Source organism: Porites lutea, chromosome 8 (assembly GCF_958299795.1).
Source record: "Porites lutea chromosome 8, jaPorLute2.1, whole genome shotgun sequence".
NCBI classification, from domain to species: Eukaryota; Metazoa; Cnidaria; class Anthozoa; order Scleractinia; family Poritidae; genus Porites; species Porites lutea.
Genome location: NC_133208.1, coordinates 29,990,105 through 30,003,909, shown reverse-complemented (window position 1 = coordinate 30,003,909; position 13,805 = coordinate 29,990,105).

The following is a 13,805-nucleotide window of genomic DNA, read 5'->3' as shown; positions in this document are numbered from 1 at the left end:
GCTTGTTCATTCCACATTATTTCCGTTCTAATGAAAAAAAGATGACCTGTTTGAAAAACAAACAAAATACAGCTATCATTAGATTGATATCTTCTTCTGGAAATTGATGTTCTTATGTTCTAATGTTTTTTTTTTCTTTTAAGAATCAACACGGAGCGATTTAGTTGTAAATATAACAGGGATTTTTTCACATGCACATTGTATCTGTCAGAAATTTCCTGACTCCAGCAGCAATTGATAATGCCCTACTGACTCTATGTAGGTTAATAATCTTAGAAAGAAAATAAATGCAAGTATTACTACGCATTTAATTTGCTAACCCTTTATTACTTGCACATCCATCTCTACAAGAGGGAAGTAGGTGCAACATTGCTTCATTAGAAATGAATTTCCTGGTTTTTAGAATAAAATGATTGGTTTGGGTTATCAAATTTCTAACTTTTTAAAATTGCTTAAGAGTCAAGGCATAAATCTAAGCACCCCTCCCGTACTACTCTCTCTGAACAAAGTAAAGAGGGATACCGACTAGTGTACCGGCCCTCAAACAAAGAGTAAAACATTCAGGCAAAACTGAAAAGCAAATTAAACAAACTGACTATTGATAATTTTCTACCAAAGTATTCAAGTCTGATAAGATTTTTTTGCTAAACTGGCCAGGAAAAGGTCATTAAGTTTTTCTTACTTTGTTGACCACAATGATATCGTAGTGCTTGCCAAATTCTAGCGTTCAGATTGCACCAGATTGCATCCTAGAGAGAAAAAAGGGAAAAGGGAAAAAAAAAGGCTTATAATATTGCTACAAAGCGCAATGGAGGTCTAACACGGCTAAATAATTTAGCCGTTTTAGACCTCCATTGTGTTTTGTAGCAATAGCTGCCTTTTTTCTTTTATTGCCCACTTGAGTTAAAAAGGCTGTCTAAATGGTTTCAGGAAGAAATTAGCATTCACCACTTTGTTCACATCGTTTCATAATAGGACACATGCCTTTCATGACATGTTATAGTGGCTATTAACGCAGCATTTCGAACTTGCCACAAAAAAATCGAAGAAATGCTTCGCCATTATATGCTTTGCCAGCAAATTCATCCTGAAGAAAAAATATACATCGTAACATAGTTACATGATATACTTCATTAAACCAATTGAAAAAGACAACCTGTTTTGGAACATTGCTCCAGGGTATATTTGGGAAGTCTAAATTATCACTGACCACGTATAAAGATCCTAAATACAATAATTTTCAGCAATTTAAATGTCTGTTGAAGTCAAAATAGAGACATTCGAAAATGAATTTATTAATGTCAACAACACAATAAAATAGGTATGGCTAATCATCAAAGCTAAAATTTAATGGTAATTTGAATATTGAATTTACTTTTTTATATAAGTTTGTTTCATTTGAATATTAGGTTTTTTAGCAGCAGAATATTGAAGCAACTCGCGAAGCAAACCTGAAGGCACCGCAAGCAACAAGAGGCGGGAAACTTAGCGCGAAACTCATGCACCGCTGTGGCTTTTGACAGGATGTTCGGCATTTGTCATCATCGTTCATCGAACTCATTTTTCCTATGAACATTTATGTGTATCTCAGTATGTATATAATAAAGAAATGTACAGCATGTCTGTTCTATATTCACAAGGTTTTGACAGAAAATTGTGCCATATTTTTGCCACTTGTTCTGTAAAGCATTTTAGGCAATAAGACTTGTTTCGGAAGCCCAGAACTTATATCAAATTTTAACGAGACCTAACCAGTTTTTTTTTTCAGAAACGCTTCCCGACTATACGAAATTTACCTCAACGAATGACTCAAGCAACGTAAAATATTGTTTCACTAATAAGAACAAGTAAACGATATAGCGTTAATGAAATGGGAACTCTCGTGCTTCTTAAGAGAAGGGAATTGGTTGATGTCGATAGTCAAATTAAGGAAAGTTTTAGGGTCGGTTATTTAAACGAAGTCTATCTTAGAGCGCGAGTTAAGAAATCTTTGGGCCTCCGGATCTCTTCGTGAGTTAATTAAAGAATATGATGAATGGACCTGACATTTCAGCTGGATTAACCCTTACTGAACTGTTTACGAAAGGAAGCCTGCATGTCGCTTGGAAGCGCATGCATAACCAGTCAAGGGTAGAAAATTTGCAGTATAACACTCTTGGATGTCGCGAGCCGATCCTTTGCCATATAAGGTGAAAATGATGTCATAGGCGGCTTTTGACTGTGATTATTTCAAGCTTAATTATTTCCAAGAAAGCTGTGTCATAGTGGTGATTGAATATAATTATGTAGACATCGAAATGATAAACTGCTTCTTGTTCTCTAGATGAGAAGTATCTATTGAAATGGATTTGACCAGCCACCGTCCTGTAATGTTTTGATCTTTATACTATAATTATGCATGTTTAATACTATCTCGCCACGGAGTAAAAAGAAAATATCATAGTGAAAGGAACATGCTTTAACTTTTTTTAGAATAGGGAGTACTTTTAACGTATTCCACTAAGAAATAAAACAAGAAAAAGCCGGAAAGAAAGAGTGTGGTGTTGAAGTCATTAAATAATAATAATAATAATAATAATAGTAATAATAATAATAATAATAACAATAATAATAATAATAATAATAATAATAATTTTAATAGTTAGCATTGTTGTCATATATTTAGTTTTTAATTTGCAAACAACACGATATAATTTAAAATTGTAAAATATTACTTATTGTTCTGATACTTAAATAAGAGGGTCTCAATGGGGTGGTGGCATTTACGGTTATCGGCTAAAATGTTGGCTCTTTTACGGCTATCGGTTAATTTTTTTCAGTTACAGTTAACTATAAAGTTAAATATTAATTTCTTTGTTTCAAAGAGTTAACTATTAATAAACCTGTATTTCTTTGTATCTTTAAAGCAAAATAAATGTCTTAGGATCATCTCGGGATGAAATAAGTTATTCTTCTGAAAATTTTTAATATTTCATAAATCATGCTTTTAGAGTATTTTACTTCCAATATCATTTTACGCATAGAAATGTTAACTATGAAAAAGTTTTTCATCTTTTGTATCTTGGCGTGATTTCCTTTTCTTCGGGGCTACTGATTCGTTCTTCGCGTCGCTTTGTATTTGATACTCACTTCTCTTTTTACTATCACGATCGGGTGTTTACCCCACTGAAGAACAGATTGTACAACATGAACTAAAGAAGAACAAGCATACAATTGAGACTCGAACATTTCTGTGACTCTCACATCTTCAAGTGTCGGAGCCAAGCTGAGAAGTACGCGGCTTTGAAGATCTTTGCCACAGTTTTCTCATTCTAGTAAAATGACATGAACTCTTTGTTTAAAGTAGAAACAAAAGGTTAAGCTATTGCCAGTCAACTAAAATTGTTTGTGAGCCATGAAAGGGACCATTCCTAATAAAAGACATAACAGTTTATTTGAATAGAATCTTGATGAAAAGCAAAACTAGCAGAAATGGGAACGTAAGGAGTCAAAGTAGCCGCGAAATAAGAAACACAACCGTTCTAAGGGAGTTTAGCACGTTCCTCAAAATTATTAAATCTAAGGAGCAAAATTTTTTTACGGTTAACTCTTTCTACCCTATTTACGGCTAACGGTTAAAATATTTCAATTTTTACGGCTTTCGACCAAATTTTGGGCCGTTTTACGCCTATCGGTTAACACCATTGAGACCCTCAAATAAAGTTGTATTATTGTTAAAATAATAATAATAATAATAATAGTGAATAATAATAATAATTAGTAATGGTAACGGGACTAAGTGGAGTCTTATTCGTTCTGTAATCATGCAAGTGATTAGCAAAATCGGACGACCGTGTAACGTCAATTTTCAAATAGGGAGTTTATTGCAACGTCACTAGTGTATTTTGCCGACGCAATATATAAATAATTCTGCATCAAATATAGTCCTTTTTAGCCGAAAGAATTTATAATTTTAGGAAACCTTGGTACGAATTTACTACATTTTGTCGACAATAATAAACCACCAGAAGGAATCTGCAATTTATTGCTCGGGCTTCCTTTTAGGTAGAGCCGAGTTTAAATCTGGCTGGGTTTTTTCGTCATCCTCTGATTGCTAAAGCGCTGCAGAGCATTCAGAACCCGAGCCCGAGTACGCGCATACTTTGCGACTCTTATTTACAGCCATTTCTTGAAAGATTGTCGGAAAAAGTGCACGCGACAATCCCGAAAGGCTTGTGGGTGGTTTTGAGTTCTCTAGTAACTAGTAATAGTCGACACTACAGCTGCCCCCGCTTTGTATATTGTCGGTCAATAGCATTCTTGTTCGTTGTGTAGCTCTTTGAAATATACCGATTCATAACGAAGATTTTCACACATATTCCATACAATAGGTGAGTGAATACAGAAAACACAAGGTTTCATGAACAGTTTCAGGTCGATTTACACAGCTTTGATCAAAACATTCTCAGTTTCGAGAATAGTTTAGTCTAAACCAGGAGAAAAGATTTAATAAGAAGTTGAATTTTTCGCTATTTCTCTTTCACTTTTTACATTCAGTTCATTTTATTTGCTGGAAAGGAAGCCTTAGAAATTAAAAGGACGTTTGATCAATTCACACTAGCGCATTCTAGTATTATTTTAAACTTTATAGCGGAAGGACATCTGTGAGGAGGGAATAAGTCAGCACAGACTTTGATTGTCGGCGAATTTCTGTAATCGTCCATCGTTCTGCTAGTGAGAAGCTAGCCGTTGTTCACACGTGTTGCTTGTTTGCGGCTGAGTCTTATTCCGGTTAAAGAGAGAGAATGAGTGCCTGGCAAGGTTTCCAATGAAAGATTTGTGAACTCGTGTCTGGCAAACTCTCCAAGTGTTTATATATACACAGTTATACGCACCTTATAACTTCTTCTGCGCTTAACGAGTGCCGTTAAAATTTTGGTCCATAACTTTCACTGAAACAACTGCTCCACAGAATGTCACTGATAACACGTAACGCAAAAGAGTGTCGAAGTATGACTACACAATAAATGTCACAAAATCTACCTAAGCGGTCCCTTGGGGATGTTCTGTCTTAACGTCATCCTAACCATTTCGTACTTGCGGGCGCAAACAATAGAAACGTCATCATTACCTACCGATTCCTCGCGGCCCCTGTTCAAGCAAATCGAGATGTTTTCTATATTGACTGTATGACCGTATATTTCAACTGTAAGTACTTTCCTTAATATACGCGCGAGTTACTAGAGTGCCTCCTCGGGATTTCGCCTTCTGGGCGATATCCCTGCGGGGGCAATAAAGAAATTAAATTATAATAACCAGGCGACTCCATCACCATGCAGGGTGATTATATTTTCAGGGAGGTCCTGAAAATAAAAAAAAATGTACAAAGATAAAAATCCCCCCCAAAATTCCTACCCTAAAAACCTAGTAAATGATCACAAGGAACTATTAAAAAGATTATAAAAATCAGCGTTAAAAAGTCACAATGTTATTTGATTTCCTTAAACACAGATCTACACTGTCCCGGTCTTTAACTGCTTGATAATGGGTCCTTTGTTTTCCCCCGTTCTTTTCTTACAAAGGGGATGAGCGAGTTGTTATTTTTTTCGCGATCGGCTATGTTATGAATACAAAGCAACCACTCTAGCTAATTTTCGTTTAGTTATGGTTTTCACGGCCGTATTTTTTCTGATTGTCCGCTGGTGGTTACTTGTACGAAACCCACCCTTGTACCAAGCCAATATTATTAGGTCTTATTAAAGTTTGTAAGTTGTTACGATCGTTACTCATATTTCCTTGAGTATATCATCGCAAGGTTTACAAAGGTGTGCAATAACATTTGGGGATAATAACTATCAAACCAAGCTTGAAAGGTGTAAATTTTTCCTGGTGTCAGCGAACATTTTTTTCACCTTCTCTTTTCTGTATGATAATGTCGATTGAATTTAAAACTCAAAGAAAAATATTCATTCTTCAACCATAAACAATTTTACGGCTTACAGCATTTATCCGTTTAAACGACTCCAAAACTGGAAAAAAATGTGATAAGCCTCACTTCTAGCATAAAATAATATAAAGAATTTGGAAGATCTTGTGGTTTAATTTTAATAAAGCTTCAGTCTATTATATTAACAATTTTTTTGCAGTTCTGTCTCAGTGATTGATGACAGAATTTCATATCGTCCTATTCGGTCTGACGTATACGCCGCGTGATTGAACAAATCGGACTCGATCCCGCTACAGCGGTCGTTCGATTTTGTCAGTCACTCGTGTTATTAAACAGACCGAATTGGACTGCAATCATTGCTATTGCCATTATGAATCATTTGTAATCTTTATCGCCCCAAGGGCAGTATCATTAAAAAATATTTTATTTACGTCATCAAATAAACTAAATTTATGATTCTGCTGATTGCACGCATGACTAGTACGCACTGACCTCACAAACACTTTGAGCTCTTATTAAGCTTTTTAGCTCACGCTAACAATGCATGATTTATTAAAAGCGGTAGAGTGATCAAAGCAAAAATTTGTAGGCCCGGGTCTACTGGTCTATGGGCTGGCTACACCCCTGGCTAAAGACAGTCGACTACCATTTTCGTAGGGTTATATTTCCATAAATGACATGGTAGGGGTTAATATTGAAGTCCCATCCAAGAAACTCCATCAGAGATCAGCCAATACATCTAACGTATAACAGGCCTCTTGGTTACTGAATTTCATATGTACAAACGGCAGCTTTTGCTGCTAGTTTTTGTAATTTACAATTTTACCATGCAATTTGCTACGTTAATCGCTACGACCACAGAGTCTCACATATCACCCTTAAATGATTTATTAATCCAGTGGCGGATCCAGGGAAGGGGACCGGGGGACCCGCCCCTCCCCTTATCTTTGGACCAAACTGAGGCCCGAAGGGCCGAAAAAATATTTTTGGAAGACCGCCCCCCCGCCTTATCTCAAGGTCTGGAACCGGCACTGTAATCTATTATCGAACGAGCCGCTGCACGAAAAATGCAACTTCAACGTTACTATACAGATGTGAGGTGGATCGGGGTCGGTTAATGCATGCAGTAAGTATCCAGTAAGTATCCAATATCATTAATGTATGTGTGGTGGTTCAATTTTACCCTGGTGGTTTAAACTCGTTAATTATAAAAAGCAAAGGAAAATCAAATTTAAACTAAAGATAAAATTGAAACACAGCTTATACTTGTATAACACAGGCAGTACTATGGATTAAATTTTTCTAAATATAACTCATTGTTTACAGCAAAGGTACCATTGCTGAAAATATTAACTTCCTGGTATGAAGTATAGTAATGTCGTTGACGGTACGACTTCTGGATGAGAATTTTTTTTAAGTTTAAAAAAGATGGAGCAACCCCTTCTACCCCCAACGTCAAAAAGGTAATTCTGAAGTATAAAAAGCTGTAAGTTCTTTATTGAGGAATGCTATCACTTACTCATCACTTAATCTCTAATATGTTATTCTGCTTTTTTTTGGCATCAAAGATAACAAACTCTCAACGCCTAACAACGTGGTGATACAACTCACTTTGACTTTGTCGAAACGTCAGTCATTGTCAACAACAACAGTGTCCTATTCAGGGCTACGTTTACCCGGACGATCAAACTCAACTTACTTACACACAAGAATACTGGATCGTTGAATGAAAAAGACGTTGTACACGTGTTCATATCAATCTGGCCTATGGAGCTAACGCGGACAAAAACCGTTGCCGTGTTGTTATTGTAGTCTGTTACTTAGGGGCCAGCACCTGTTTAGCTTGTTTAACAACCGATTTTCGAATTTTATACGAATCTTTCTTTCATTCCAAAAAGATAACGGCCTTGTAAAAATTTAGGTAAATAATCGATATAAAAATAAAATTATTTTATGTGGATATAACTTAACGATACCGTCTCATAATTTATGTGTAACTTCATATATCGCATATCTTAAGCGGGACTAATGTTCTAGAAGGAAGACAGGGTAGCTTAATTTTAGACTACGACTGTAAGGCTAATGCATATTTCCAAAGAAAGGGGTTGGTTTATGTCTCGTGATAACTTGCCCAACAGTTGATGAAGCATTAATCCTGTGATATGATGTCTGAACTATCCGACTAAGTAAACAGTTATTATCTCCGAACTGTTGGCGCTTCACTTGTAATATTTGAAATATTATCACAGTAGAATAAGATATACAATAAAACACCAAACTTCCAAACCTGTTTTCAATGTTTTGAAGCTCCGTTTTAACGTTTGAAGCGAAAATATCTGGCACGCATACAGTCAGCTCCTACAAAGAAACATGATAATTAATAAAGAAACATGTGTGAAATTCGTTCTCTTTATCTTTTCAACCGGAAAATCAATCCTTAGAGCCTTTGTTTTGCAAAGTTTCTGGTTATTTTTAGCAGAACGCCAAGTTACGAATGAAAGCCGCCTTTGCGGCGATTCAATATATTCCTTAATAGCATGATTTTTTATACTTTTTCATTACATGTAGCAATATTACAGCAAGATTTTGCCTCTTCAACCATGTCTGGATATTATGTAAACGTTTAGTTAGCACTTATTGTACTCTTTGGATGCAAATTACGACATAGGAGTCACTGTCCGTCACCCGTCAGTGCTGCTCTAACAATAAGGGGCAAGATATTAATATAAGGCTGACCAAGTGTGGTACGTTACTTCAATTATAATAGCTGCAAAGAATCAAGAGGGATCAATCAAAGTTGATATTACTTTGCAATTACACAGTTTTGGTGTTGGTATAGATACATGAAAACTTATCAGGGGATACCAAATGGTGATTTTCCCCAAATACTTCTTCTTTTTTGTTTTTTATTCTGTATCTAAAGTGCTTTTAAAGTTCTTACAAAATTCAATTTAAGAGGCCCTATAAAATAAATCATCTCGCCAATTTGTTTTTCATTTTTTCCCGGAACCTTAATCCTTAAAAGCCACTTGAGATTTACGAAATTGAAGTATAGATTTTTGACAACTCTTTCCTTCTCTTAGTATTCAGTTAAAGTGAAACCGCATGGAAGTTCACTAAAAATTTCTGGGAAAATCTTAGATGAATGGAAAAGTCATCTCGAAATTTCTAGCCTTTTCTCGTCCTGTGGAAATTTAGTCTAGGCAATATTTTCTTCTTCAAACACTAAGATATTTTGGAGAAGAAAATCATTGCGTTCCCTTGACATCAGCCGTGAGTTCTTGTAAAGCGTCCCCAGGTGTCTTTAGATGTTCAGTATATTTTGTTTTCTAGAGCGCCTGATGTAAATGCCCTTTATATGAGGCACTGAATAAAAATATACGATTGTGTATTTTCTTAATCAGTATAGACAGTGTTTTACGGGTGGAGCGCTCGTCTTTGATCGGGCAGAAAAAATTTGTGGAAGAAAATGTAAAAAAATTAATTGCCTAGAAAACCTCTTTTTTACTATCAGTTTCATACGTTGATCTCTACTTTATTGTTTTTGCTGCTTTACAGAGTTGGAATTAAAAAGCCTCCATTACAACCCATTTGGCCAAATGTCCGGCGTGTTGTGAAGCAGAGACAACTAAAGAGTGAATAAAGACGAAAACGGGAAAGGGAAAATGTTCCTGTATCCGTATTTTCTTAGCTATTAAGCTTAGATTAATTGTCATGTCCACAAATTTAACATGAAATTTTGTAGCGGCGGGATGCTAGCGGCCATCAGGGTGAAAATGAGCGACGGTGAAATAGCCTGAGTATCAGGCCTTCCTAAGGGGCTAGGGAAGAGGAGAAGAGATGTGAGAATCAGGCCTTCCTAAGGGGCTAGGGGAGAGGAGAAGAGATGTGAGAAGGGGGAGGGGGGAGGGGGAGGAGGAAAAGGAGGCGTTCCTTTCCTTTCGCTCCCTCCCTTTTCGCCTCTCTCCTTCCCCTTTTCCCCCAGAAACGCCTGATACTCAGGCTACGGTGAAAAAAAAAGTGAACAAGAACACGTCCGTAAAACGTGTTACATTTTCTCTATAAAACTAGACGTTTCTGGAAGTATCACGTTGAAGTCGTGTAAAACAACGGTAAAGAAATGTACAAAAAAAGTGTGCTGCACGTGCAAAGTTTCTTTTTTGCTAATTAGACCTATTGTTTTTTTTTTCACCGTTCTCGTTGCCTTCGCTGCTTGGCATTACATAGCCTGCGTAGCAGGCGTCGAGAGGGGATAGGGGAAGGGAAAAAGGGAGAGGGATTGAGGAGAGAGGGTAGGGGACGCCTGCTATAAGAACCCCCTTCTGTTAATTTCTGCGGGCGTTGAAATTCCTGATTGGCTGATCCGTAATGAGCAACTTATTGGCTTGTATCCTGGCGTGTCTTAAAGAGAGACAAACATAATGCAGGCATCAAGCAAATGAGTTTTTCTGGGATACGCTTTGGAAGCTCGAAACTACTCCAATCATGTAGCAACTTCACGTTAAACCCGAACTAGAACCAACAGTAATAGCTTGTTTAGCAGGCAGAGATGCTCAGGAGGTTTTGTATACTGGATTTGTCCAAACACCGAGCGTCGATACAAGGCGATTACGATTCTCGCCAGACATCTGCAATGCCGATATTCACAAGTCCGCCTTTTCCGCAAAAACATATACCGTCTTGAACATGAACTTCTAAATGGTTTATAAAGAAGCTTTGTTAAAACCTATTCGTTGAGCTTTTTGACAATAGTTTATAATTCTCCTTTCATTCATTATTTGGGTCTCAGGCTGGCGACTGGTCTGTTCTTCATGACCATTGTGTCTGATGAGGTAAGAAACAGGATTTTATGAATTCACACGAAACTGACCATTGTTTGCCTTAGACTGCGAGCAGTAAAAGAGAAGATGCTCGTAGTCTACGTTTGTCGTGTTTACGGCCTCGACGGATAACACCCTCCTCGATGCTGTGGGAGCGAGAACAGTAAAGATGCTTTTTTCGCTCGATTACGATATCATTTGAAAAAAGCGTCTTGACTTGACAATTTCTGGTGAACAAAGTAATTAAGTTCGGGCCATGCTGAAATGCCTCCCTACCTGTGATCGGGTCATGTATTGACAGTTGACACTATCGGAGAAGTTAAGAAAATGGTGGGCGGAATACAAATTTAAAACACCAGCTCTTATAGCACGCGCTCCCTTCCCTTTTCCCCGCTTTCGCGCTTTTCTCCCTCCCCCATCCCCCTCCTCTTTTTGCGTCTGCCACGCAGGCTAGGCATTACAGGATTTTATATTTTGTTTGAGCAGCTATAAAAATTATAGAGAGCTTAGCTTTTAGCCCGGGCTAAATCTATATATTATTCTAATATGGGAGTTGCTTGTTTCGGGTTTTAAGCTCCTGAAGTGGCTTTATAATTTGAATGCTTCATAGACTGTTATTGGTGTTTGTTCACAGCTTTGTTATGGACTGGATTCTGTGAGGTGCTGATATCTCAATATTTTAAATGCAATTTCACCCTTTGTAGATTTACATAATTTTAGTTGACACATTTGTGTTCGAATTGTGTTAACAAGCGTGCAACACAGCCAAGGAGCTTAAACGAATTCCTTTCAAGAGTTTTCTCTCGTTAGTGGATATTAAGAAAAAGCTGTAATTCTTTGTTCCAGGCTGATGCATTTCGGCTTAAGTGGTGAGAAAAACACCATGAAGACGTTTCCAAGAAAAATTCCTAAAAGTGTTCAGGAAACGCTCTAACTACTACAGTGACGACTAAAATTTGCCTCTAACTAGTGAATGATCAACTCTAGCAGGTGCAATCTTCACACTAAACACTGGCTAAATGAAATATTCGGCACTAAAAACCAAATCCCCTATGGAAAATTCACCAAATTTTCTTCGGAAAATCCAACGCGTTCTTCTGAGTATCGGGGGTGTGGGTATTTTTCGAAAATACCGAAGTAATAGTAGTAAGTTAGTTAGTTAGTTAGTTAGTAATTTTGGGTAAGAACCAGTTTCATTTTTTCAGGCTGAACTGTTCTAAAGGTTCCTTTCCGATAAGGCAGAAAATATTCTTGTATTAATTAAATGAAAGCTGCACGACAATTATACGGTCCATAAGTATTACATGTACTTTTCATGGAACTGTTATTAGCATTGAACATTTGGCTTTACTCAGTGCTGTTTTTCCGTTTTTTTGGCTTGTTTTGCCGTTTAGTTAACGGAAAGTTTTATGGAGTTAACTATTAAAAAAAGTTAAAAACACATATTAATTGCATTTTATTAACAGATTTTCAACACACAAAATTATCATTTTCAAATCTCAGCCCTGGGTTTATTCTTAAAATTTCGAAAATTCAGCCTCGAAATATTCTTATAAAATATATCATCTTATAGAAAAAAAGTGTCATTATATCATTAACGGATTCAGAAGAGCTTCAACTCCGACTTATTGAAGCAGGTGTTCCAACTCCCTGGACGTGCGAGGAAGATAACCTTCCTTCAGAGCAGCGGAATAAAGTAGACACTCCAATAAAATACACGGTTTTTTTTTATGCGGGTGTCTACTTTTTTCTAGTTTGGAGTATATTAAGCCCGTGCCGGAGAGACAACATTCTTAAGACTCCGCAATACCGCAAAAGCCTCAGCAACTGATTACTCACTCCAATAGCATAAGAACTGAGCCCACAGACTAAGAAAATAACGCTTTGCTGTAATTCAAGGTTACCGAATATGGTACTGTCAGTATATCACATAGCAAGTTAGTGCCCGAAATACGCTACCGTCCACCTTAGAAAAGCGGAGAATTAGTTCCTTCAAGACTTCTAAAGAGTCCACGGAATTCTCTTGATATACGTAAGTGTGAAGTATTATTGCAATGTTGCATCATTCTGCTTAATTTATGTAATTGTGGTCACAGAAATTAAGACTCTATCATCAGATCATGCAGCCTAAAAGAAGAACCTGCTTATATCAAGCAGCTAATTAACTAACGTACTAATCAGGCGTTCAACCGACAAAGAAACTTTTCATTCTGCAGTATGACAAAGGTTTAATACGATCTTGGTGGTTTTGTCTGATTACTTAAATTTACTCCAAGCTAGGAAACACTGAGGAGCTGCTTTCACTGAAATCAAAATCAACAAAATCATGAGTGCACAGCAAAGAAGAAAAGATATGAAACTCTTATCAGTCTTATCGGCATTTTTTTTCGTGTCTTGCATTTACGTTTTAAACGCACACGGGATCGGCGAAAAGTTTATACAGCTACGATTTGTTTTTCACGATTCTCTCTACCTCAATATAACACCACTGGAAACTCTTCTTGTCGACGACAAGTTCGACTGTAGCTTTGCTTGTGTTCATAACAAACTCTGTATTTCCTTCAACTTGGCAGAGACGTCAGCAGAAAAACTTTGGTGCAAGCTTCTTCCATCTAGCATCTATAACAACACAGGGAAAATCGTTTTAAATTTTAAATTTGACCATTACAGCGTACAGGTTTGTAGCAAACCTACAATAATTGATGTAGCCTAATATATAATTGCCTATTTTTTACAACTTACGGTGAACCACAGACGAGAATGAAAGTTAACTCTCTAGAAGCGAAGATATAAAAGAGCAAAACAATTAAAAAGCGGGTTATTTTTGTTACTTCATTCTTCGGCGTGATTCAGCCACTTAACATATATGTTTTTTAAGGTTTATGTCTGGTTGTTCGATTTCTTTTTTTTTTTGTTTCTTCAAACGTTAACCGGCATTTTTTTGTAATCCCAAAGAGCTTTCTAAATACTGTTAGTCACTGACTGTTTTACTTATTACTTCCACCAAAAATGCATTTGACTGGTAGAACAAGCTATACCAAGAAAATGACACTTGAGAA